Consider the following 9,193-nt stretch of genomic DNA (forward strand, 5'->3'; position numbering starts at 1 on the left):
AAGATACCAATAAGTAACCTTTTCTACTAGTAGATGGACGAATTCCCCACTGGTCATCACCCTGGTCTCAATAGGACCTTATGCTGGACTGCCACTCAGCCACTTATGCATTTGATGGACTCCCACTGAGCCACTTACACTATCATGGACGCCCACTGAGCCCATGTTGCTTATGCCGACTCAATAGATGGACTTACTTCCCGGACGTTGGGTAAGTAATCAATTCATTTACCAAAACTGCAACCGTGTTGCGAATATAAAATACACCACAGAGCCGGATCCCTCAGTTTTTGAGCGAGTATTTAAATCCCCTTAAAAAGGAAGATCTTAAATATAAAAATGAGTTTTGGGATCCGCTCTAACTTTTAAAAATCATTTTGAAGACTCGAAAGCACTTTAAAGAGTGTTTGGAGTAAAACTGATTTAATGAAGTAAATCAGTCCCCAGAATATTTAGAAAATGTCTGAATATTATTATTTATATAATATTCCCATAAAGAATAATCTTTATAAAAATAATTGAAGTAGAAGTATTAAAACTTATACTTGAAACGAGTATTAAATAACCAAAGATATACTTATACGAAAGTACTATCTTTAATTGAATAATCGAAAATAAGTTTGATTATTGACACCTTATTCTTTAATAAAATAAAGAATATATTGTAGTAATAAGCGGAGTCATAATACCTCGAATGAATATTATAAATAATATTCATAAAATAAAGGAGTCATACATCCTCAAATGAATATCCAAGTAATATCCAATAATAATATAAAAGAGTCATAAGCCCTCGAATAATATTCGAAATAATATTCAATAAATAATATAAAGAGTCATAAGCCCTCGAATGAATATTCAAATAATATTCATTTAATAAAATAAAGAAGTCATAAGCCCTCGAATGAATATTCATAATAATATTCATTAAATAAAATAAAGTTATCGAATAAACCTTATTCGATTAATAGTTTTGAAAACTATAACCATATATATATAAATATATATATATATATAAATATATACAAAATCTACTCGGGATCCTCGACTCCCGGTTTTAGAAAATGTTTTCACCTTTTGGGTCCTTATAATAAGGGTATATGCAAAATACTGCTATCCTCTAGCATAGGTATTATCAACTGAATCAACAAATATATATGGAAAGAATACGAAACATGCATGCATATATATATACCATAGCAGCATGCTTCAATATATTGCAACATTTGCTAATTAACCAACATGCATCTATCGCAAGATAATGCATATACATATATACATCACAACAACAGTTATAACGGGTAGAAAACTTGCCTGAGCGACTGGGGGTTACGAATGGCTCGGGACAAGTCTGGTAACCTATAAACAACAAGTAAGTTGGAAATAAACCAAAGTCACTTGTAAATCTATACTTTAACTAACTTAGACTTTAACGCTTGTTTTGCACTTACTAATTCTCTTAAGTCACTCGAGTACTCTCGGCTCCACCATTTTTAATAATTTAACCATTACGAGTTTTAAGGCGATTCCTTCGCGAGTGTCTTACCAACTGCCTATTACACCTTACATAAATGTTTCATACTTCAATTAGTCCTTTAAGGTCTTTAACCTATGTTTCAAAGTAAGGCGAGGGGAAATGTTTTATTCGCGAAACGCCGTTACTTGAAACGGTCGTTTCTCCTAAACCGTGCATCGGAATCGAACGAACTACATATCAAAACGAAGCTCGTAACATGAGCTATCTAGACATGGCAATGGTCAACATCTAGCAGGGGATTCTCGGGTCCTAATGTTATGCACAAAAACAGTCTAAAGAAAATCGGACGTTACGACGGCTATGTTTACGCGATTTCCCAAATTAAACCATTCCAAATCAACCACAATTCAACCCACAATCACAACCCAATAAAAACTCCATCCAAACTAAATCATAACAGCCCCAACAACTCCACATTAACAATTTATACTTATTCCCCACATGAACTAAAAGCTTTACTTAGGTTCATTAACTAATAACCAAGATTTCCAACTCCAAAAATATCACAAAATCAACCCATCTCTAAACACACAATAATCATGCCTCTCACCAACTAAACTACTCATAACAAGCTTTAAACATGATTACAAACCCATTACACTAACCCATCATCTCAACATTAGGAAATCTAAACAACAAAACTTAAAACTAAGATCATGAAGAGTTATACCTTCCTTGAAGCTTTTAATCCATGAAAGATCCTTGGAATGCCCATGGAAGCCTTAATCTAACCTCCTACAAGCTTGTTCTTTCAAAGAAATCAAGAACACAAAAATTAATTTCAAGAAAGTACTATTCACCATCTTCTTCCTTGATTTCTAGAAAAAGATTGGCTTGGAATTAGAAGCTTAAACTTATAGGAAGTATGTAACTTAATTAGGAGAAGCTAGGATAATTACCTTGTAAAATAGCAAGTGGAGGAGCTTGGACATTCATTTTTTAAGAAAAGAGGCCGAGAGCTTGAAGAAGAAAATGGGGGTTTTGTGTTTTTTGATGAAAATGAAATGTTTTGGCTTGGTTGGTTGCTTTTTGTCTTGTTTTAGTAAATTACCTCATTGCCCTTGATTTTGTGTGGTTAAAAATCAACCACATCTCCTTCCCCTTATGTCATGCTTATGTCACATTGCTATGTCATCATCCCTTCTAATCTCTTTGATTAGCTTCTAATTGTTTGCCTAATGACCGCTGATCTGTTATACGGTTCGCTTAACTTTCGTTTTCGTTTATCGTTTGAGGGATCATACCCGGGATCTTATTACTTAGGTTCCCTTAACCTTTCTCAATATATTATATTTCTTTTATGATCCTCTCTTATAATCCTTTAATTTAAATCTTTTTTATCCTGTTACCTTATACTCAATTATTTCCGTACCTAGTGGATTTCCGGGAAAAATCAAAGTGTTCGGATTTGGATTCTGACGATCTTTACATACACTTATATCCCATATAAAGTACTAATAAAATCTCAGAATATCCATATCAGAACCCCTACATAGTGTGGCATGAAAAGTTTTCTCATTCAGCAAAAGCACTATTCATAAGGGTTTCAAAAATTTCCAAAAATTGGGGTTATTACACTGCATCACCCTCAAATTTGGGTTTGATTCTCAGAACTTTTCAAGAACACCAAGAACACATATTCAAAGAATTTTCAGAAAATTAAACCTCAATTTCTATATGATACCGAACCCTATTTTGAAGTATAATATACCAAATTGACCAGAAAAACATACTCTATAACATTGAAGCATCAAATCACATCAACAACATCAAGAACAAATTTTCATAATTTAATTATCAAATAATTCGAATATAAATAATTAAATAAGAAAATTAATGTGATTTCTGGGCAGAAACTGATGATTGATTCAGGAAGAAGATTTCGAGAGCTTCGTTTTGATATGCTGCACGCCCGAATCGGAGTTCGATAACGCCTTCGTTCGTGTGTTTCATTCTCGGGAACGTATCGGTTTCTCGGGTTTTTCTCTGTATTTATGGTATTTTAACTGGTTGCAAATGAATAAACGAAATAAACGAAATAAGAAATAGGCTATTTATATTTATGGAATATTGGATCATTCTGGATCATTTTGGATCGTTTTGGATCGTTAAATTAGTTGCTTAGCCGCTAAGTAACTGTAAAAACGATACAATTCAATACCAGAATTGGATAATTATCAAAACCGGGCTTTTTATAAAACACCATATACGAAAATAACGTAAAAATATCCCGTCTTTCGAGATTACGGGTTTTATTGATTACCGAAATAACTATCGTATCGAAAATATTGCGCCGGGCCGCGCACGGGTCAAACCGTAATCCGGATCGAAAAAGTCAAAACACGGAAAATGTCTGAAATTACCAGATTAGGTTAGGAAGGAGTTTTCGGAAGAGTTTCGGGTTGTAAGAACGCAAAACGGTTGAAGTTGGAAGATTCCCGGCTTTATAAAATAATTTTATAATTATTCTGAAAATAATTAATAATTCATAAATCATTATAAAATCATATAACATTCCAAAAATTACCAGAAAAATACCACAATTATCTATATTTTATTCTGAACATATAAAAATTCAAATATTCAAATAATGTCACATATAAACATTCAGATATCAATTCTACTTTTCAGATAATTCACCAAAGTTCACATAAAATCACATAAACAATTCCGAATAATAATAATAATATTTGAAAATATATTGGATATTACATTACATCTTGCTAAAATATATGGTCCATTCATTTTCTACCACTTTTTGTTAACATACAAAAAATTTCTTTTCTCTTGCATAATCCATCTATTATACTCACATACAATACAAAATATAACCATTCCCCGAAACCACTTTATATAAATAGGATACTAACTAACTAGTAAATAATCAGAATTTCCACCTTTTATAGAGTTTATTTTACTTTTTTTCTTGGCTCTTTGATGGAAAAATTTTGTGTTTTGATCTCCAGCTTGTAACCATAATACTCTGGATCTTTGCTTCCAAAAACCTCTTTTTTATATAGCAAATCATTCAGCTTCCGCTCCATAGACCGTAACTCTTCTTTATCATTTGATTGATCTTGAGCATTATGAATAGCTGCTATTCATTGGTGGGTTGTTTTAATTTCAGTAGCCAAAGATCTAAACTTTGCTTGATTCCAGGAAGCCAGATTAAGGGAGCACTGCTTAATATTGTTGATGGTCGATAATAATGCTGATTGATCTGCCATTGTCCAATTGGATTTAATGATCTCTTGACAGTCAGGTTCATTTATCCACATATTTTTGAATCTGAATCTAGCTCGTTTTCTACTGATTTTTGAAAAATTCGACGAGTCTTGGGAGCCTACATAAAGAGCTCTATGATCAGATTGGAAAAAATCAAGATGCTCTAGATAGTTGTTTGGAAACCATTCCACCCACTCCTCATTAACCATTGCCCAATCCAACCTTTCTTTAATACTTCCATAATCCGTGTTTCTAACCCATGTATAGTGATCACCTCTATAGTCCAAAGGTTTGCAGAGCACACACCTCGAGTGAGAGCCGAAAAGCTTCAATTTGTGCTTCACTTTTGACTCCCCCCCTTCCTTATCATCTTGATTTAATATTTCATTAAAATCTCCCATCACAAGCCATGTTCCAGTAGCTGTATACCTGATTTTTTGTAATAAATCCCAGGCAGAATGTCTATTAGCTACCTTTGGTTCCCCATAGAATCCACAGAAATGCCATGCTCTTACTTGATTATTCAATCGTAGAAAGCAGCTAAAATGGTTAGACGATGATGATAAATATATAACTTCGACATTGTCTTTCCATAGAACCATTAATCCCCCCTCCACGTCGAGTTCTTGGGACCTCAAATCCATGTTCAAAGCAAAGTTTGTTACAAATTGTATGAATTTTACCCTCTGCTAGCTTCGTTTCCATTAAAATAGTAAATCTGGTTTATGGTACTTGACCAAAAGTTTTACTTGTCTCATTGCTTCCTCCCCATTCAGTCCTCTAGCATTCCAACTCACAATGGCCATTCATATAGTTATTTTTATGCGTATAAGTAATTTTTGTAAAGTAGCTATACACCCAGCTTATTATTGTTTTTCTTTTTTTATTGATTTCTACTAATCAATCAAATCATATGTCCGCTCCTTAAAATCCTCTCCATTGATTAATATTTAAAATATCATATCACACTTAATTTCAACATTTATACTATGTTCCTTTCTTTCTATATTCCACTTATTTAAATTCTATTAAATCTGATAATGTCATAATTTGACACTTTCTATCAAAGTCCCTGATTCTTAATTTGTAATAATCACAACATTAACAACCTTAAACTTCCCTATTTCCTTCCTTCACTAAATTGCAGCATTTTATTGAGATAGCCATTATTGCACATTTTTTTTATCTTCTCCTCAATTGTTGATTTATTACAATACCTTTCATCTCGTATTTCCTAATTTCCACTTTATTTTAACGTTCCTAACTTAATTATGAGAATTTATGGTTTTCATTTCTATATTTGATTATGAAAATTCAACCATTAGAGGCATTCTCTTTAATATATGATACCACAGAATTTTCATTTTTCCAATTTGTCAACCTCCTTATAATTACCTATAGAGATGATTCTTATATAATCTGAATTTCATTTTCAGTATCTATAATCTACAACTATTTTGTCATAAATAATTATAGAAATATTAATACCAACCATGTTGTTTGACAATACCAAACTGATGACTCTTTCTCTTTCATAAAAATACATACTTAAATTTTCTTATTTTATGATTATGATCATAAACAAACATCCTTATTATAAATTAAGCATCTAAAATAAAATAACTTCCAATCTTATAATCCATCCTCTTATTCTAGTTATTCATTTCCATTTGGCATTCTTCCCATTTCTATTTGGTCCCGTCTTTCTTCTGGTCGCTCGCTAGTAGTGGAGAGGGTGAACTTCCTTTCATCCCTTTTGTAGCTTTTTTTAATATTTGGACGGTTATTGCTTGCTCCTTCTGCAACATCCTTTTGATTTTTTATATTCTCAACTATTCCGCCTTTATCACCATCATTATGAAATTTGATTTTTGAAAATGCCACCTCCTTTTCACCTATCGCATCTAAAAAAACATATTTGTTATTCGTAATACTAATCGTGAGACTCCTTTTATATAATGATAAAAAAAGTACATGATGCTAGATTGCAATATTCAAATCATTTTAATTTTAACTTAACCTGTATTTCCAACTTTCATTCTCTTAGCCTCTGAATCCATTAAAAGTGCCTTAGGATATACTTGAGCAGTGGCATCTGCATCGTATTGAAACTGCTTCTTGTTAAACTTTTGGCCAATATTCACATTATTGACGGCAACATGGCTTAATCCAATGGTTTTCAACGAGTCATTATATTGAAGGATTGGGTTGTGGCCATTCTCCAGTTCTTCTACATACGCCACACAGTCTTTCTGAAAATGAGTTAGATGGCCGCAAAAATAACAGAATTTAGATAGTCTCTCATAGCGAAAGGAGATCTATATATTATCTTTTTGTCTTCCAATCTTTAGAAATTTACCCCTGAGAAGAGGTCCAGAAATATCCAAACCCACTCTTAAGCGCATAAAACTACGCCTGTAGTTTCCATCAAAATCCATAAACTCACCCATAGAATTTGCTATCTCCTTGCCCAACCTTTCGCCATAGGGTTTTGTAAGATGACCCGGGGTATTCCATACACTTGAACCCAAAACGGGATCTTTTGGAAAGATTCAACTGTTACTTGTTCCATTGCATCAGCCTCCAACAATATTAGATAACTACTGACAAAATTCCATGGCCGCCCCTTTACTATTCTATTTTTAACCGCTTCTGATCCAAACATAAGAATAACAATACCTTCGGTATAATCCTCAACATTCACACCTGCCTTGTTCTGCTAAACTTTTTCGAACATATTCATTAGCGCCTCTTTGTTTACGGCTCTTTCTGATAACATTCGTCCATAAATAACCTTTGGCAACTCTGCGATTTCAATATTAGTCTCCAAGGATGGGCGGTGATCACCTCCAACTCCTTGGACTTAAGTTGTACCTTTCCAACTACTTCTTTAGATGCAAGAAGTGATGTATTTTCCATTGTACAAATAAAAGTTTTTTACATGTAGGTATGATGGTAACAGAGATTGATGCAATAACTACTTAATCCAGGCTATTTTCTCGGCTTAAATTAAGGTGATTGTTTCATTTTGTTATTTTTAGTATCAAATTTTTTCTAACTGGGCGCCCGTCTATTAGTTAAACATAATCAACATATCTTTAAAGATTCAAATATATCGTAAATCCTTTCTATACATAATCGCCTAAGTGTCAAATAAAGATCTCCATAAAATCTTTCGAAATTTGTATTTCCTCTTGAGACTAGCTGGATAATCCTAGAATTGTTCCATGGTTTTAAAAATTTAAACATTTATAACCAAGATTAGTGCTCTTTTAAATCTAATGTCCACAACTCTGTTGGCCATTCAAAAATCCTTGATTCACTTAGGCATTTAACTATACCTAATATATTTTCCACCCCATCAATCTTATTAGTTTCTCACATTTTTTTACCGACCCTCATATTAGACCCATATTGCATATTTTACAATCAAACTGAAACTTCCTTTTGTTATTTATTATAGACTTACTTCTTTGGTTCCAAAAATATTACAACCTTCCAATTCAGAATTATATGAAATATGAATCTATTTAAAAATTATTATCATTAATAAAGAGAGTCAATTAAGGAATCATAAGTTATTTGTCATTAGAAAAGTTTTATACCTCAAATTTAACTCAAGCATGAACTTGAAAAAGTTTTTTAAATTTTCATCAGTCCACCACTTACTTTACCTCCTTTACTTTTTTTGTCAGGACTATACCTCCTTAACTAAATACAATTGGTTTGCCTCCATAATATAACTCAACATAAAAATCTTTGGTTTGAAGTAAAATAAAATATAGTAGCTCGGAACATGGACTTGATGAAACTATAAGGATATATTACGATTCTTTTGTATTTATCTACTGCTAAACAATATTATGGTTCACAATATAAAAGTGAGGCTATGTTCCGACATAAAAGAGGTACAACGCACAAAACTATCTCAATGATAGCATATCACCTCTTACAGGTACAAACCAGACCATTCATTATGGCCGGCACGATTAGAACTCAACATGGTACAAAACATTCATCTTATTCATCAACAAAATATAACATCAACTACACCATTATACCCACATAACCAGTCTAACTAAACTAAAGTTGACCTCACCTTAAATTAGTACTTACCTCTATTGGCTTACCTAAATACAATCCAAAACTTATACCTGTTACCAACTAAGATCACTTTTCCACCCAAAAGTTCTGTTGTTCAGTATTAGCACTGAACAGATATTTAAAACCAGATTTTAGAACATTAGAGCAAAACCACTTATTCATTAACCCCACTATTTGAAGAGCAAACTACAACACTGACAAACAATCGTTTGTTTGCTAAGCCCATAGGACATTACCAGTTATGAGAGAAATAAACAGATCTCTCCAGAATACAAATTAATCAAATTTGAATTCCAATGATGATGATGATTTTAAATGCATACTATT

Source organism: Apium graveolens, chromosome 2 (genome assembly GCF_009905375.1).
Source record: "Apium graveolens cultivar Ventura chromosome 2, ASM990537v1, whole genome shotgun sequence".
Lineage (NCBI taxonomy): Eukaryota > Viridiplantae > Streptophyta > Magnoliopsida > Apiales > Apiaceae > Apium > Apium graveolens.